Here is an 18,963-nt window from a genome sequence, read left to right on the forward strand (position 1 = left end):
AATGTTTTGCTTCACTTAGCCACGTTGGATGTACTTATCTTTAACATAGGCCAATGCTAGATATGTTCATCATCAAACTAATGCCAAGTACGATTCTCATCGAAAATATAAGTTGTTAGAGTAACATAAGTAGTGGTTAGTCTTTAACAATCATGAATTTTCAGGGATCGAAAAATTATGAGTGCCACACGAAAAGTACGGTATGTCAATATTCATTTTCACCAATTTGATAGTTCTAGCTACTGCTCCACAATTATAGTTCAATATCCGTTTCAAGGTATGATTCAATATATCATGACACAAAATTATTTCATAAACAAATTATCGTTCTAATAATATTATGACAACTCTTTTGGACAAATTATTTTTTTTTTTTAAGAGGAGGGAGCTCGCAACCCGGCGCTGGTCGCTGTCGCCAGGACCGCACAGTGAATTTTATAACTTCCCCGCATCTCCCAATTCAACTTCGCAGGAGCGCTTTTCGTTTTTGAACGGACAAAATTGCAGGAGCTTCAGAGAGAGAGAGAGAGAGAGAGAGAGAGAAGAATCCACGTGCACTGTAGCAAAGTGATGCCGCTGAATGGAGTTTCAACGATACTTTGACTGGGTGCAACTGCAGAGCCGTGAGTATACTTTTTTCCAACTTCTTTTTCTTTCTGACAATGTCATACTTTGTCAGTGATACTAGGAAAATGATTGTTGTACTTCTCTTCGGAGACCCGCGAACCAGCTGGTCGTCCATATGCATTTGCTTCAGCTGACGAGAAGCCTCTCCTTGCTTGAGTGGTTGTCACTAACTTTGCCAGTTGGAAAGCCAAGTGCAAAATCTCAGCAGACAAAAGCAAGTGAACTCCAACCTGGGTCTGTCCCTTTTTGCTCGTACGTGCAATACCCAGCCTTTTTTTTGGGATTATGATGATCAGGAAAAGATCATGAATCACATGGTGTGAACTGTCATCTACTTTTTAGTACTTCCTCTTGTAATGTGAAAACCGTGATTAAGCACAATAAAGAAGCATAAGCTGCGCAAACTTTGTTAACGGTAGACCGATTATTTTTTACCATGTGTGTGGCAGAAAAATTAGAATTTCACCCCCCAAACGTGAGAAGCCACTCGATTAGCAAAGACGCAACGGTAGAATTGGAGAAAAGTTAGGCATGACGATGAAAAGTTTTTGTATGAATCCGAGGCATGGCTGAGACGAAGTGGCCTTGTATGCATCTGGTGCATGCAAGACTTTTTCTTCTCACTCCCAAGGCGCAACCAGCTAACAAGATGTTACTAGATAAGGTGTCTTTTTATCTGTTGCAAATGGGGCAACAGGGGTATTTGCCCACAGCTTGTGATTCCAAAGTTATAGAGAAATGAACAGAGCAATTGAGAATCTCGTGACAAGCTCCCAAAATTAGTTCCAGAAACGGGGCCCAGCGTGTCCACCTTCCTGATGTACAATGCTTCGAATTGGCCAATGAAAAGTAGAATTATTCTCAGGCATTGATGTTTGCCAACTTTGATTCATTAGGGGCATTCGAAGAGATCCGGTCGTAAGAGCAGATCGAGGATCATGACACGATAAGATCATAAAAGTTTCAAATATTGTCTATGAAAAGTAAATACATGTGCGAGGTAGGTATTTCAAAAAACAAATTGGTAGGATCAAACCATTTCCCTACTTTTTGTCCACTAGAATGGTGACCTTCCAATCAAAATTTTAAAAACCAAGGTACTCAGCAATCGGTAGTTCATGATTCAAGTAAAATCCATTTGATTGTCTTCGTATGGACTTGCGACTCATCTGGTACAAAGTTCATCGACATATACATATGCATTTTCAAATCTTTAGAGCAATGAACAGGGGGATATAAAAAAAATTCTATGGTAGGACAGTTATCATGTGATGCGGTTCATCAATATCATAGTGTCGTTAGGCAAATAGACAAAATCATGGTATGCAAAAACTTAGTTCCCTTCGAACCAGATTTCTGGCATAGAAAAAGTACGCGACATGTGTTGAGAAAACCTCCCATCATAATTTGATATTGACAAAACCATCTATTATGATTTATGACTCGATTAATGCAGATATTGTTTTGGTTCAAGCGACATAAATTTAAATTAAGCTCTATTGCCATTTGTGTAATCCGAAGTGCAAAGTGGAAGGACTTACAGACATTGGAAGGACCATATTAGAGGGTGAACAAGTCGGGAAGGACATGAAGTTCGTGATGACTTGAAGGTCCCAAAAGGTGAACAGTTTTGTCCAAAAGGTGAACAGTTTGGTGAAGCCTGAGCACTAATGGACTTAGGAAGATCAATGAACAGCAATAAGTAGGTCAGCTGTTAGCTGGAAGGTTGGATATACTCACGGACAGCTGATATGAGCAATTGACTATGCGCCTGTTTGGTTCGGCTTTTGGGGAATGCATTTGCATATATGCAAATACCTTTGAGCTAAAAGGGTTTTTCGAAATGCAAGTAGTGTTTGGTAACGTGTATTTTAAAATCACATTTGAAAGTAACTTTGGTCTAAATACCGTTTGGTAAAAATTAATTTTGTGAAGAACTTTTGCTAATATTTTTAAAAAAAAAGCAAAGAAGGAAGAGCCATGGCCGGCTGGCCGCCGGCCAAGCTTCGACTTCCAGATCTGGCTGCCGGCTAGCCTCGCTTGAGGTCGCGCGACCTCAGGCGTTGCCTGGGTTGCGCGACCCCGGCGACCGCTGCCGGAGGGTTGCGCGACCTCAGGCGGTGTCGCCTGGATCGCGCGAGGCTGGCGACCGCCGCCTGGGGTCGGCCGACCTTAGGCGGTGTCTAGGTTGCGCGACCCAGGCGACGCCGCCTGAGGTCACGCGACCTCAGGCAGCGTTGCCTGGGTCTCGCGAGGCCGGCGGTCGCAGAATGTCGGCCGACCCCCAGGCGGAGGTGGCCGGACCCCTCAGGCGGCGGTCGTCGGTCTCAGTTGGGAAGATGAACAGTGCACGTGAACAGTACACATTACATTCCGAAAATGCAAGTCCCCAAAGCTCCTCCATCCCTCCATTCAACCAAAGTCCCTTAGAGGGCTTTGGAGATACAATTGTATCTCCTCAAAGCTTGCCAAAATATTTGCCAAATAGGTTTGCATTTGCTGAAGGGACTTTAGAGCCCCAAAGTAGCTTTCAAATTCCCAACCAAACAGGCCCTATATCACCTAAGAAAAATGTGTTTGTCACGTGATAAAATATTTGATGACTAAGATTTTTCGTTGACTATCAATCCAAGTCTCGTGGAATATTAACAGCAAACCAAAGGCCTGGAATTCTATTGTTATTTGCTCAGTTGAAAATCCAATCAATTATCCATTATCTCGGTGGGAAATGATCATTTCCTAATATAAGCATCTCTATTTGCGGAAGTTGGAAGAATGGATTGAAAGAGCGACCAGATCTGCGGTGATTTGACCACTTATCTACAACAGCTAAATTGATTATTCAACTATCAAAATGAAAACTACTTAAGATATGCATGCAATTTCTTCCATCTCAATCTACTTATTTCTATAACTGTTTGATAAAAGCAACGCACTTGATATCATCATATTATTCTTGCATATATCAAACTGATCTTCCATGAATATACATGATACTATTTATTCCGCGAAAAGTCATCAAGTTTCGTTTATCAACCTTTCACCCCTCCTCGATGTTGCATATTTTGCCATAACAACTTGGTCGATATAGATCATCGTGGACCAGAAAAAACAGAGGGCACCACAGAAATGGTAGAGCCGAATACAACATCCTCTTGTCCAATTCTTACACTTACATTCGTCATGGTGGGATATGAGAATTCATAGTCTAGGTCATCTGGGACTTCCGTCACTCCTTCCAGAACTTTGAGGACCGTCGATATGGGAGGCCTCTTCATGAAATCAAATTGTAAGCACCACATGGCAAGCCTCATCATACTAACCATGTGAGGTCCGTTCAATTGCGTATCATCAGTATTCCTATCGATCATATCCAACAATTGTCCTGCTTCACTCTTTTTCTTGAAAACTCCTAACAAGTACATGTCTTCCCGATTTTGAGATTCGTCAAAAACTTCCTTTCCACAGACTATCTCTAAATTTACCACACCGAAATTGTAGACGTCCACTTTCTCAGTAATTGCTGCATGTAGCCATTCTGGGGCTAAATAGCCCAAAGTTCCCCTCATGGTGGTCACAATTTGACTTTGGTCTCTATCAATTAACTTAGACAAGCCAAAATCTGCAACCTTAGCATTAAATTTTTCATCCAAGAGAATATTTTGGGGCTTAATATCCATGTGGAATATCTTCCATCTACATTCTTCGTGAAGATAATTTATGCCTTTTGCTATGTCACAAATGATCTTCTTCCTACGTTGCCAATCAAGCACGAATGACTCAGCTAATTTATGAAAGATCCATTTATCAAGAGACCCTGTGAAAGTTCTCGGCACAAAACCCAACAAGTCATACCAAGTTCACATGATGGATATTGCCAATGCTCTTAACCTCAGCAAGAAAAGACTTCTTAGTTTGGCATAAACCATTGAGGTGCTTCACGGTGACTTTTGTGCCGTTAGGTAGAGTGCTTTGATAAACAGAGCTAAATCCACCCTCACCGAGCCTCGTATTGAAATTCTCGGTAATGCTTTTAAATCATCATAGGTGAATCTCTTAGGTGCTCCAGGCATTTGGTCAAGAAAATCCTCTTCGACCTCGTTAATGCCTTTGTCCTCTTCAACCTCGTCGACACCTTTCTTTCTAAATAGGCATTTTCTGCTGACAACAAGAAAGATGAAGGCTAAGAGTGATCCGAGGATAGAAGAGATGATTACAATCGAAACAATATATGCCTTTTTAGTATTTTTAAGGAGGAACATGAGTTTCATTTGTATTGAGAGGAACGGGATGTTCATTTGTAATAGGAGGAACGGGAGATCCACTAGGAACCGGAATTTCACTCGGGGAATTCTGCACTTTAAGGAAAGCAAAAGAGTGTATAGCCGAATTTAATGGGTATTTAAGCGAAAATACCTGAGATACTGAGTAGCACGAATATAAATAAGAATAGGTGTCACTATCTGCATATTGAAATAAGCCGCTCGGCATGAACAGTCGTTCGCACATGCCCTTTTGCAATCCATTTTGCGACTCTCCGTATCTGTACTTCCATTATCCAAGGCGCTTGGGAGATCTCTGCTGTGCGCGAAAGAAGTTATCTCACTGACTTCCAAAAAGCCTTGAAATTGCGAAGATGCACAAGACAAAGGAACCCTTTCGGAGCACCCGAGTCCAGAATCTGTATCATTTATTGGCTTGAAGTAGCGATCCGGACAGCTACAGTTCCCTAATAAATTACAAATTCCATAATTCCCACAAACCATTGGATAGCCGCAATCGTTAATGAAGTTTGATAGAATATCATCTACCATGTGCCACTCATTTTGGTCCACCTGATACACCCCCAGATGTCCATCAGATTCGAACCTCAAGTACTGCACAGCCATAGACAAATTAGAACTAGAATACAAAGAGCCGCTTCTTCGCGAAGTTCACAAACCACTCAAGATCTCCTTGGGTGAATTCAAAATAATTAGAGTCATTGCTCGTGTTCGGAAAATTTATGTCCCAAGAGAAATAAACCTGGGGATGGTCAGTCTCTATCTGAGCAAATAAACCTTCAGAAGTTAGAGAAAGCGAATATAAACCTTGTTCGCTCATGTTCTACTTACTTTAACCAAAAAAAAAAAAAAAACCTTGTTCGCTCATGTTCTACTTACTTTAACCAAAAAAAAAAAAAAAAACCTTGTTCGCTCATGTTTGTCGCAGAATCATTAGGGATCAATTTCTGTTGGAGTTGGCGAATACTTCGGGGACCCTTATTTCTCACACCGGATTCGCCCACGTGAGCTTAGGGAAACTGAAGTGTTGTCTGACGACATGTGACCCATGCGTGCGGACATCGCGGGGGTTCTGGGGCAGCGCCCGACACGGTGTCCCGGTGCCGCTCTGGCCGGGCCGGGCGGGGTTCAGGCGCACACACTTCGGGACGGGGTTCCGCCTGACCGGCCGGTCGGACGGTCAGCCGCCTGCTCGCCGGTGAGCGCCACAGTGGGCGCACCAAAACCTCAACGGGTTTGGGCTAGCCCGTATGGTGCGAGATTAAGAGATTTCATATAGGTTTAGGTTTTGGGCCCGTTTGGGGCATATATATATTTTACTCGTTTTTCTGATCATTGTAACGAGTTGAGTGGCTGTAAACCGAAAAACATAGTGAAATCTCTTTGCAGGACGTAGCCCTAATCGAGGGTGAACCTGGGTAAATTCGTGCATCGTCTATTTTATCTGTTTTCTGCGTGATCGTTCTGTTTCAGTTCTCGATACGTCCCTTCAATTTCTGCCCCACCTTCAATTTCTGTCCCGGGAGTAGCGTGTCCGTAGGGTGATCAAAGGACTGCCATACTGCAGCGTTATTCTCATAAAACAACACAAGGTTTCCAGTGTCTGTCAAGTTGATGCCAGCGACAGACTTACCATAAGTTTGGGTTGACCACGCGACGAACCCATCGGCATCTTTCAATACCAAATCTCCTTCCGTGAGCTCCAGGGTGGCATGGGTTCCAACAGGACTGTTCCGATTAGCAGACCACACCACCGCTGGAGCCACCGTGTCGTCCATAATAGAAGGCGAGTTGGTTGGAACAATCAAACAGCGAAATAATGAACTTCCGAATAAACTTGGCTATAGAAGCCACAGGCGAATGTCAAGCCATTATGGCTCCGTAGAAGAATGGGAATCATGCTAGCATCGGCTGAAGGGAACCGGATATAATTGACAGCAGATTCTTTGGCAACCCATGTTGTGTTACGGCCTGCGGTTGGATAGACGTCAGCTCGGGGGCTGACCAAACCAAAAAATATGTCAGGACAAAAAGGCAGGACGGTGTCAACATAGTGTGGTATCTGCTAAAATCAAGAAGCAGCAGAGGAGTGTGGAGCAGAAGACGGAAACAAGAAGTAGAATTGCATGTCAAAGTTGGAAGGGCCGTCAATATATATATAAGCAGTTAAGCACCATTGGAAGTCCAAGAAAACTTATTTTCTTCACAGTATGCAATCAGCCATGAATGCCGAAGGCATCCGTACTCAGTACGATTCCAATGAACTTAATTCCAAGCTACCTCGAAAGGCAACTCGACATTGGGGACTACTTTTAATGCGAAACAAGAGCGCCAGATGGGAAGACACTAACACTGTTTTGTCCCAAGAGCTCCATCGTCAGTTTGAGGTGGACGAAGAAAGGCGTAGTTCTCAAAAGGATCTCGGTCAAACTTTCAGGTAAAATATAGGGGCGTCTTCACCATGTGTTGCAAAATTGTTCTCTTGACGGATTAACCATCTGCAATGGCCTTTGTTTGCTCTTGCTACCAAGTGAATTCTTGTACCTCAGGGACATCATTGAACATTTTCATACAGTTCATGGACTAAATTGAACATGTACCAAAATTCAATAGACCACATTGAACCAATTAAAAGTTCAGGGATCACATTGAACAAATTTAAAGTTCAGGGACCACATTGCACATTGAACCAAATTTTAGGGACCATTTATTTCATTGTCCCTTCTCAAAAGGATCTTGTTCAAAGTTTCAGATAAAATATAGGGGCATCTTCACTGTGTAGCAAAATTGTTGTTTTGACGGAATAACCATATGGAATGGCCTTTGTTTGCTCTTGCCACCAAGCGAATAGGCATTATTTCGAGGAGCTATTGGGACCAACAAACATAAGACATTAAAAGTTTTAGGACTCAATTACACTTTCGTGATAAGTTTTATGACTTCCAATGCACTTATCTCAATAATTTTTAAAAAAAATACAGGTTTGGCGCACGCAACCCGGTGTTGGTTGCTGTTGCTGGATGTGCGCAGTGAACTTTATAGCACCCTCCTCTACTGACAATTCAAATTCACAATAGCTCCTTTTTTTCTCGTTTTTGATTGGACAAAATCGCACGAGCACAAAGTGATACCACTGAATCTGAATGTCGATGATAGTTTGACCGACTGTTCTGCAGAATACTATTAATATATTGCTGTGAGAATTAATTTTCTTTTTGAGATTATCATACTTTGTCAGTGACACGTAGATAAATAATTTTTGTACTTCACTTTGTAGACCCACATACCAGTTGGTCGTCTATATGCATTAGTTTCAGCTTTAGTGAAGCTTCTTCTTGCTTGAGCGGGTGCCGCTAACTTTGCCAGTTCAGAAAGCCAAGTTCAATACGCAGCTTTTTTGGAGTTGGATTGAGCATGGAAAGATCATGAATCACATGGTGTGAACTGTAATCTCTACTCTTTAGTCCTTCCTGTCTTAATGGGAATACTGTGATTAAGCGCAATAAAAAGGCACAAGCTGCGCAAATTTTAATAACAGCAGCCGATTATTTTTTACCGTCTGCATTTCAGGAAAATTAGAATATGTGACAAGCCACTAGATTAGCAAAGATGCAACAGTAGAGTCGGTAAAAAGGTTAAAGCATGAAGGCGACAACTCGTGTGCGGATCAGAAACACGCGAGGTCACTTCAATTTAGCCATTTGAAAGGTGTAGGTCCCATGTGGAACCTACGTAATCTAAAAGTTTAGTGACTCACCTACGCTGTGTGCATGCGAGACTTCCTCATCTCACTGCCAATGTGCGACCATCTAATGAGATGTTACTGACCAATCAAGTTCCTTTTTGTTTGTTGTAAATGAGGGCAAAAAGGATATTCGCATACGACTTTTGATTCTCAAGTCATGGAGAAATGAACTGAGCACTTGTGAGTGTCACTACAAGATCCCAAATATCGAACTGGATAGGTAAGATCATACCGTCCATGTACTTTTTATCCACCGGAATGGTAACCTTCCAAAGATCTATTCTTTTCTAAAGTTTCAAATAGCAGTATCGTGGTGTTTACAATACATATCAAAATAATAGAAAACCATATCTGCTTAGTAGTCGGTAGTGCATTATTTGAGTCATATACATTTGATTGTCATCATAGTATATACATCTGATTGTCATCGTTTGGACATGCAATTCAACTGGTACAAAGTTCAACAACATTAACATATGCATTCTCAATCTTTAGAGCAATGAATTGGGGGATATAAAAAGATTTTATAGTAGGAAACAATTACATAGGATGCAGTTCATCACCATCACAGTGCGCTTAGGCAAATAGACAAAATCATATTATGTAAAAACTCAATTCCTTCTGCACCAGTTTTCCAGTAGTGAAAGAAATATGTAACATGGTCAGGATGGATCACCGTGGACCAGATAAAACAGAGGGTATCACAGAATTGGAAGCGCCAAATTTAACATCCTCTTGTCCAATTTTTACACCTGCATTCATCAAGGTGGCATATGAGACGTTATAATCTAGGTCATCTGGGACTGCCATCACTCCTTCTAGGACTTTGATGACAATCAACATTGCAGGCCTCTTTCTAAAATCAACTTGCAAGCCACCATGTGGCAAGCCTCATCATGTTGACCACGTGAGATCCATTCATTTGCATATCCTCACTATGCTTATCGATCATATATATCCAATAGTCGTCCTTCTTGTTAAAATATGTTTCGAGTTTGAGCTTGATAAACGAAACCCGACTCGAATTATTTGTGTGGAGGTCTGAATATTTTAAATTGGATATTTCCTGATATGAAATTAGAATCAGCGAAGAAAATTAGAGAAGGAAATACAATGACAGATTTATATTCGGATTGAGTTGAAATTGGAAAGTCCAACGTGTGGACATTATTCGGCCAACTTGAATTGGATTGACCGAAACTCACTGGAATTTTGCTTCCTTATCCTGTACGTACAGTGGCCATCTTTGACGGTTTGTTGCAATCCTTCAAGCGGTGGAACTACGAACATATATATATTTGCGGGTTGCTCTGTTGGACGATAGAGAGGGAGAAATATTGAAGCGCCGTTTCATCGAGTGCTTGTGGATTATCTCCGTGGTTTTGTTCGTAGAATTACACCAAGAGTTCAAGTGTTTGTAGAGATTAAATCTTGTGGTAAGATTTGTAATTAATTTCTTCATGAGATTGAGAGATTATTTCGTGAGGAATTGTGGGGCTAAACATTATTTGATTGATCATGTGTAATTAGAGCTTGGAAAACACTAAGAGTGTTTGAGTGACTCGAGTGTGGTAGTAATCTCCGTTATATCGCTTGATCTATAGTGGAATTTCGTACTGCTCTCCCTGTGGACATAGATCACTACGACCGAATAACGTAAATTTGATGTCCGATTTATTTTCTTATTCTGTCAAATTTATTGTTCGATCGCTTGACTTCCGTAACACTTCTTCGCTCTTTATCTTAAAAACTCCTAGCAGGTACATGTCTTCCTAATTCTGAGATTCGTCGAAAACTTTCCATCCACAGACTATTTCCAGAATTACTACACCGAAGCTATATACGTCCACCTTTTCAGTAACTATTGCATGTAGCCATTCCGGAGCCAAATAGCCCATAGCCCGGAGTTCCCCTCATTGTAGTCACAAATTGGCTTTGGTCCCTATCAATTAGCTTAGACAAGCCAAAATCTGCAACCTTAGCATTAAATTTTACGTCCAATTGTATATTTTGAGGCTTGATATCCATGTGAACTATCTTCCACCTACATTCTTCATGGAGATAATGTAGGCCGTTTGCTATGTCGCAAATGATCTTCCTCCTCTGTTGCCAATCAAGCACCAATGAGTCATCTAATTTATGAAAGATCCATTTATCTAGGGACCCTTTGGACATGTATTCATAGACAAGCAGACTGTGAAAGTTCTCAGCACAAAATCCAATAAGTCGTACCAAGTTCACATGATGAATATTGCCAATGCTCTCAACCTCAGCAAGAAAAGACTTCTTAGTTTGGCATAAACTAGTGAGCTTCTTTACGGCAACTTTTGTGCCGTTAGCTAGAGTCCCTTGATAAACCGAGCTAAATCCACCCTCGCCAAGCCTCTTATTAAAATCCTTGGTAATGGCTTTTAAATCATCATAGGTGAATCTCTTAGGTGCTACAAGGAGTTGATCAAGAGAGTCCTCTACGACCTCGTTGACACCTTTTTCCTTTTGGACCTCATCGACAAGCATTTTAGGACGGCTACAAGAAAGATGAAGGCCAAGAGTGATCCTAGGCTAGAAGTGACGATCACTCTCAGACGAGCGTTTGCATTTTTACTCTTTTTAGGAGGAGGTTCATCTGTAGGGTGATCGAAGGACTGCCACACCGTTGTGTTGTTCACATCGAACAACAAAAGGTTTCCGGTGTCTGTCAAGTTGATGCCAGCAACAGACTTACCAGAAGTTTTGGTTGACCACACGACGGACTTGTCGGTATCTTTCAATACCAAATCTCCTTCTTCGGTGAGCTCCAGGGTGGCCCGGGTTCCAACTGGACGGTTCCAATTAGCAGACCACACAACCGTTGGACTGAAGTTGGCGATGGAAATGGTTGGAGAAATGAAAACGGCAAAATAGTAAACTTCCAAATCGCCTTGGCAATAGAAGCCACAGGTGAATTGCAAGCCATTATCGTTCCGCAGAAGAAGGGGGATCGCGCTAACTTTGGCCAGAGGTAACCGTAAGTAATTGGCAGCAGATGCGGAGGCAATCCATGTTGTGTTAAGGCCTGCGGTTGGATAGACAACAGCTCGGGCGCCGATTAAACCATAAAAATACGTTAGGACGAAAAGGCTGGAGGGTGTGAACATAGTGGGATATTATCAAAAACAAGAAGCAGGAGAGGAATTTGAGGAACAGAAGACGGAATGTGAACATGCTGTGATATTATCAAAAGGTGAAACTGCCGTCATGTAAGCACCATCGGGAAGTCCAAAATAAAAACTCATTTTCTTCGCATTGTGCGCTCAGCCTTGAATGCCCAAGGCATCCGAAAGGGAAAGCAATACTGAAGACTATAATTAATTCGAATCAAGAGCGCCTGATGTGCTGTGAAGACACAAACATTGGTTTGTCCGAGCTCCATCATCAATTAGGTGATGTTTTCCGTGGAATTAACAACTTGAAATGGGCAACAAAGGGCGCATGGTTCTCCAAATAATCTCGTCCAAAGTTTCAGATAAAACCTAGGGGCATCCATCTTCATTGGATTTTACAAATTGTCGATTTGATATAACGACCAACTGCAATATCGCTTGTTTGCTCCTGCTACCGAGCAAATTCTCGTACTTTTAGTTGATAGGATTAGGATGTTAGAGCACGATCAGCATTATTAGCTACTGGGAGCAACAAAGAGAAGACGAAAAATATGTTACATTTTCATCCCTTGATCCATAAAAGTTGAAATCTTAATCTTTGAACTTGATCTACTAATATACAATTTGGTTTATGACACCATTAGCACTAAACACAGTACCCAATGTTTTGCACACGTGTACAAGTCACCACATAGCCTGGACTATAATCGAAAAGCAATGGGCATATATCCTTGAAATTTGGGTCACAGGAGAGTTTGTAGCTAAATGTAAACATATGTTAGTTACACAGAAGTTCTATGTCATAATATTTGCCAAGGTTTGAACTAAATCTTTTCATTGAACTCAATGTCAAAAGTACTTTTGGGACAAAAAAAGTAGGGGAAAATATAAAAATAATAAGTAGTGCGGTCTCCTCAATTATGTCTTCGTATTGAGTCTAATTTTTCTAATTTTTTATTTTATAGAATTAGGTTTTCAGATAACCTAAATAAAAAAAAGTTTTCGGACAAAACAAAGCCAAAAGAATTGTAATTAATAGAAATCAATATTCCCCTGCAATGCATGGGCCATTAGGCTAGTCCTATCAAAGTATTTTGATGCTCCATGAAGGGACTTGCGAGTTTTTTTTTATTTTCTTGTTACTTAAATTACCGATTATCAATAAACAGTACTTCATCTATTATGTGGATACCACTCCATTCCACATATTTTAATTTTTTTTATTTCTTTTTCTTCTTGAAATTTATAAAAAGTTATATATTCTCAATAAAGATTATGTTGATTAGAATAAAAAAAAGTAAATATATTATCAATAAATTTATAATAGGGTTGCACACGACTTTTGTGATTGAGTCGACCTCGTCCATATTTCGACAAAAAAAAAAAACAACCTCGTCAATGAGGCCCATAACCAGGTCAGATGAGAATGATGTATTTACCTCACACGCCTAGAAGCAGGCATGCGTTTGCCCCTCTGTAAACCTGCCATTGAAGTTTTAGATCATTATAGTCTTTCCCATAGCCAAATGTCTCCCAATTTTTGGAGGGTCCTTATGGGTTTTAACTCCTTCTGTTTACTTGGAAGAAGTTGTATGTTGCTTATTTTAGTGCCACAACTTTTCAAACGATTATTTTATTTTCATAACATTTACAAATCAACCATTTATAGTACATCACGTTTTCTGTACTTGAAAATCTTACGTTGCAGTGACTCAACGGAGAGATGATGTCATTAAAGAACGTTTCGAACAATGTTGTTTGGTTTCCCTTCTTGCCCCAGTTTGCTTATTTGGGGGCTAAATTAGGTTGCAATCGAAACTCTTGCCTCCATTTTCCATTGCAAGTAAAAAAGTTATAAGTGCATAGAAAGTTTTAAAATTTGTCACGAAAGTACAATCGAGTTTTAAAACTTAACAAATTAGTGCAATCAAATCCATTTGTACTGTACAAAAATTAGAATTTCACTCTAAAAAATGAGACAAGTCCCTTAATTAGCCAAGATCCAACAGTACGAATCATAAAAATGTTAGGCATGAAGACAAAATTTTCATTTGGATCCGGAGCATGTGAACCCATATAATCTAATGCACTGAAGCGTGTTGATCTCATGTGGAACCTATATAGCCTAATGGTTCGGATGAAATGGGCTCACATGCATCGGGTACGAGCAAGACTTTCTCATCTCACTGCCAAAGCTCGACGAGCTGTTGAGATGTTACTAACCAACCAAGTGTCTTTTTAGGGTATTTGCCTCCAGCTTCTAATTCTAAAGTCCTAGAGAAAACGACGAAGCACTTGGGAATGTCATGACTAGACTAGCTCCCAACATCAGCTCAAGGAACCAGGACACCAGGCCCAGGGTATTCTCGTATCCTGATGTAAAATGCTTCAGGCATTGATGTTTGTTAAGTTTGATTCGTCAGGGGCTTTTGAAGAGATCTGATCCTTAAGAGCAGATCGAGTTAATAATCATAAAAGTTTCAAATATGATATGTGAAAAGTAAATACAGGTGTGAAATAATTATGCACAGAGATTGAATTGGCAGGATCATACCTTTCCTATAATTTTTTTTATCTACTGGAATAGTAATTCTCCAGAGATCTATTCCTTTCTCAAGTTTTAGATAGCACTGTGTTATAATATGCACAATACCGATCAAATTTAAAAAATCATATATGCTCAGCAGTTAACAGTACATGATTCAAGTTATATACATTTAATTGCCTTCGTATGGACATGCAATTCAACTGGTACAAAGTTCATCGACATGTAAATATGCATTCTCAATCTTTAGAGCAATGAACAAGGGGATATAAAATATTTTACAGTAGGAAATAGTCATCGAATGATGCAGTTCATGAACATCATAGTGCAATTGAACAAATAGACAAAATCATGGTGTGTAAGAACTCAATTCCCTCCGCATTATTTTGCAGAAGAGAAGTATGCGACAGGGTTGGGATTTATCACCGTGGACCATATAAAACAGAGGGTACCAAAGAATTGGTAGCACTGAATTCAACATTCTCTTGTCCAATTCTTACACTTACATTCGTCGAGGTGAGATATGAGAAGTTACAATCTAGGTCATTTGGGACTTCCTTCACTCCTTCTAGGACTTTGATGACTGCTGACATAGAAGGCTTCTTGGTGAAATCAACCTGCAGGCACCACGCGGCGAGCCTCATCATATCAAGCATCTGAGGTCCGTTCAGTTGCATATCCTCACTATTCTTATCAATCATATCCAACAACCGTCCTTCTTCGCTCTTTCTCTTAAAAACTCCTAATAAGTACATGTCTTCCTGAATCTGAGATTCATCGAAAACTTTCCTTCCACAAATTATCTCCAGAACTACCACACCGAAACTATAGATGTCTACTTTCTCAGTAACTGCTGCGTGTAGCCATTCCGGGGCCAAATAGCCTGGAGTTCCCCTCATTGTGGTCACAATTTGGCTTTGGTCCCTATCAATTAGCTTAGACAAGCCAAAATCTACAACCTTAGCATTAAATTTTTCGTCCAGGAGTATATTTTGGGGCTTAATGTCCATGTGAACTATCTTCCATCTTCATTCTTCGTGGAGATAACTTAGGCCCTTCGCTATGTCAAAGATGATCTTCCTCCTCTGTAGCCAATCAAGCACGAATGACTCATCTAATTTACGAAAGATCCATTTATCTAGGGACCCATTGGACAAATATTCATAGACAAGCAGCCTGTGAAAGTTCTCTGCACAAAATCCAACAAGTACTACCAAGTTCACATGATGTATATTGCCCATGCTCCTAACCTCAGTTAGAAAAGATTTCTTAGTTTGGCATAAACCATTGAGCCGCTTCACCGCAACTTTTGTACCGTTAGCTTGAGTGCCTTCATAAACAGAGCTAAATCCACCCTCACCAAGCTTCTTATGGAAATCCTCGGTAATGGCTTTTAAATCATCATAGGTGAATCTCTTTGGTGCTCCAGGTATTTGATCAAGATAGTCCTCTTCGACCTCGTTGACACCTTTGTCTTCTTCAACCTTGTTGACAGCTTTGTTTGTATATAGGCATTTTATGACAACAAGAAGAAAGATGAAGGCTAAGAGTGATCCGAGGCTACAAGTGATGATTACTATCAGAAAGGTATTTTTCCTTTTACGCTTTTTGAGAGAAACAGGAGGTTTATCAAAATTGGGAGAAACAGGAGGTTTATCGGAATTGGGAGAAACAGCAGGTTCACTTGTAACGGGAGAAATCTGAAGTTCACTCGGATTCTGCACTTTAAGGAAAACAATATAGTGTCGAGCCAAATTTAATGGGTATGCAAGCGAAAATACCTGAGATACTAAGTAGCATGAACCTGAATAATCATAGCCATCTACTTCATTTTGGAAAAAAGGCATGAACAGTTGTTCGCACAAGCCTTTCTGCAACTCTCCGTATCTGTATTTCTAAGATCCGGGGTGCTTTGGGGATCTGCCCTGAAGGTGAAGTAACTAGCCGCACTGATGTCCAAAAAGCTTTGAAATTGCGAAGCTTCACAAGACAAAGGAATGCTTTCGGCGCACCTGAGTTTAGAATCTCTATCATATATTGAGTTGAAGTAGCGATCTGGACACGTACAATTTCCATGTACGTCACAAATTCCATAATTCCCACAAACCATTGGGTAACCGCAATCCCCAATGAACCTTGTTAGAATATCATGTGCCACGATCCACTCATCTTGATGCTGCTGATACACCCTCAGATTTCCATCAGATTCTAACTTCAAGTACTGAACAGCCGCAGACGAATTAAAACCAGTAAACAAAGAACCGTTTCTCATGAAATTCACAAACAATGCAAAATGTCCTTGGTTGAATTCAACATAATTAGAGTCGTTGCTCGTGTTCGGAAAATTTATGCGCCAAGAGTAGTAAACCTGCGGAGGATCAGTCTCTATCTGTGCAAACAAACCTTCAGTAGTCAGAGAAAGTGAAAGTAAACCTTGTTCAGTCGTGTTTGTCGCGGAATCACTAGGAGTCAATTTCTGTCCCACCCTCAATTTCTGTCCCGGGAGTAGCATGTCCGTTGGGTGATCGAAGGACTGCCACACCGAAGCATTGTTCTCATTGAACAACACAAGGTTTCCAGTGTCTGTCAAGTTGATCCCAGCAACAGACTTGCCATAAGTTTGGGTTGACCACACGACAGACCTGTCGGTATCTTTCAATATCAAATCTCCTTCTTCTGTGAGCTCCAGGGTGGTGCCATTTCCAACGGGACGGTTCCGGTTAGCAGACCACACCATCGCTGGAGCCACATTGCCATTGATGACAAAATCCTGGTAAATTTGAACAATGAAAATGGAAAAGAAGTAAACTTCCGAATCGCTTTGGTAATAGAAACCACAGGCAAATGTTGAGCCATTGTGGCTCCGCAGAAGCACGGGGATAAAGCTAGCGTGGACCGATGAGAATAAGATGTAATTTTGAGTAGAAACATCAGCAATCCATGTGGTGTTAAGGCCTGCGGTTGAATAAACATCAGTGTGGGCGCTGATTAAACTGATAAAGCTTGTTAGGACAAAAACAAGAAGGCCAGAGGGTGTGAACATAGTGTGTGATATTATCAAAAACAAGAAGCAGGAGAGGAATGAGAAGACCACGAGACGGAAACAAGCATCTGTATTCCAATTTAAAGGTGAAATTGCCGTCATTGTAAGCACCATTGGGAAGTCCAAAAGAACTCATTTTCTTCACAGTATGCGCTCAACCTCGACTGCCGAACGCATCCGTAGTTCAATAAGATTCCAAAATGCAATTCCAAGCTACATATAGACAGTGAAAGCGACATTGAGGAGCACAATTAATTCGAAACAAGAGCGTCTGATGTGAAGACAATTAACATTGGTTTGTCCAAGCTCCATCATTGATTAGGTTATTTTGACAGTGGAATAAACAACTCGAAACGGACAACAAAGGCGCCTAGTTCTCCAAACGATCACGTTCAAAGTTTACAAATGATCATGGGGCGGCCATTTTCATTAGATGTTACCAAATTATTCTTTCGATGGAATGACCAACTACGATATCGCCTGTTTGCTCTTGCTACCGAGCGAATTCTCGTACTCTTCGGTTGTTAGGATTAGGAGGTTAGAGCACAGTCAACATTATCCCGAGGTGTAGCTAAAAAGTGAATGCATATTTCAACTAAATGAGAAGATAATAACTTTTTACTAATTTTTTTGTATATTCGGTTGTATGATAAGTAAAAACAATGAAATTGCTAGCAACTTGAAATAAACAAAGAAAAAAAGTAGATGTTCAACTAGGCTACATCTTTGACCAAAAAGAAAAAACTAGGCTACATCCTACAACAAGAAATGTAAAATGAGAATGATATTTTAAGATGGAAAGGAAGAAATATTTGAATCAAGCAAGTGGTAAAAATATTGAACAGAGAGATTGAAAAGGAAAGTTTTAGAAGAGTTCCTCCATGATATCTCCAGAAATAATTTCAGCGTACTCAAATCTTACTCTAAAAACTAAACAAGATGTCAGACCGAAAAAAAACTAAACAAGATGACCTTAAACTATGAAGGAGATATCGCTGAATTTGGAAATAATTGTCCAAAAAGTTCTAAATCTATTGTATCACGCCCAATTCAGTCATAAACTATCCAATTTGGCTAATTTAGTTCCAAACAATTTGACGATTTTTCAATATAGTCAATCCGGCAAATTTTAGCTAGAAATCACCGGCGTGGACACTAACCGTCCTATGTGGCACAGTCGTCGGACGTTTTTATGATGACTTTTTCAATGCGTGAGTCATGATGACTTTGTCAATGTGATGGCCAAGGAGATACGACAATGACCCCATTAACAAATTTTTGTGTTTGATAGAATGTTCTGCCCATGCACCTCGTCGGCTCTTGTTACATCTAATATTTGTTTTGTCAATTTCCACTATGTATATGATGTTACTTTTGTACTAAATTAATAATATCCCAACTATTAGGATATATTTTTCAAAGTGCAAAGGAACAGTACGGCTAATACATATTCAATCATTTAATAGAAACAAAAAATACATCGTAATGATCTCTTCTTACAATGTACAAGGAGTAAATAGTCCGTAAAAATGGATATAAGTTGGAATTTTTTAATTACAAGTCTCCTTTTTTAAGTC

At 40.3% G+C, this 18,963-nt stretch overlaps 3 pseudogenes; all 3 read right to left on the minus strand.

Annotated features, from left to right (window-relative positions):
* Nucleotides 1-3,719: 3,719 nt before the first annotated feature.
* On the minus strand, nucleotides 3,720-6,688 carry LOC115692401 (G-type lectin S-receptor-like serine/threonine-protein kinase SD2-5; annotated as a pseudogene).
* A 2,639-nt stretch (nucleotides 6,689-9,327) lies between these two features.
* Nucleotides 9,328-11,792, minus strand: LOC115692402 (G-type lectin S-receptor-like serine/threonine-protein kinase SD2-5; annotated as a pseudogene).
* Nucleotides 11,793-14,765: 2,973 nt separating this feature from the next.
* Nucleotides 14,766-17,080, minus strand: LOC115692403 (G-type lectin S-receptor-like serine/threonine-protein kinase SD2-5; annotated as a pseudogene).
* Between the last annotated feature and the right edge of the window lie 1,883 nt (nucleotides 17,081-18,963).

This window comes from Syzygium oleosum, unplaced genomic scaffold (assembly GCF_021117445.2).
Source record: "Syzygium oleosum isolate NSW1041296 unplaced genomic scaffold, Sole_v2.1 Sole_v2.10, whole genome shotgun sequence".
Taxonomy (NCBI): Eukaryota; Viridiplantae; Streptophyta; class Magnoliopsida; order Myrtales; family Myrtaceae; genus Syzygium; species Syzygium oleosum.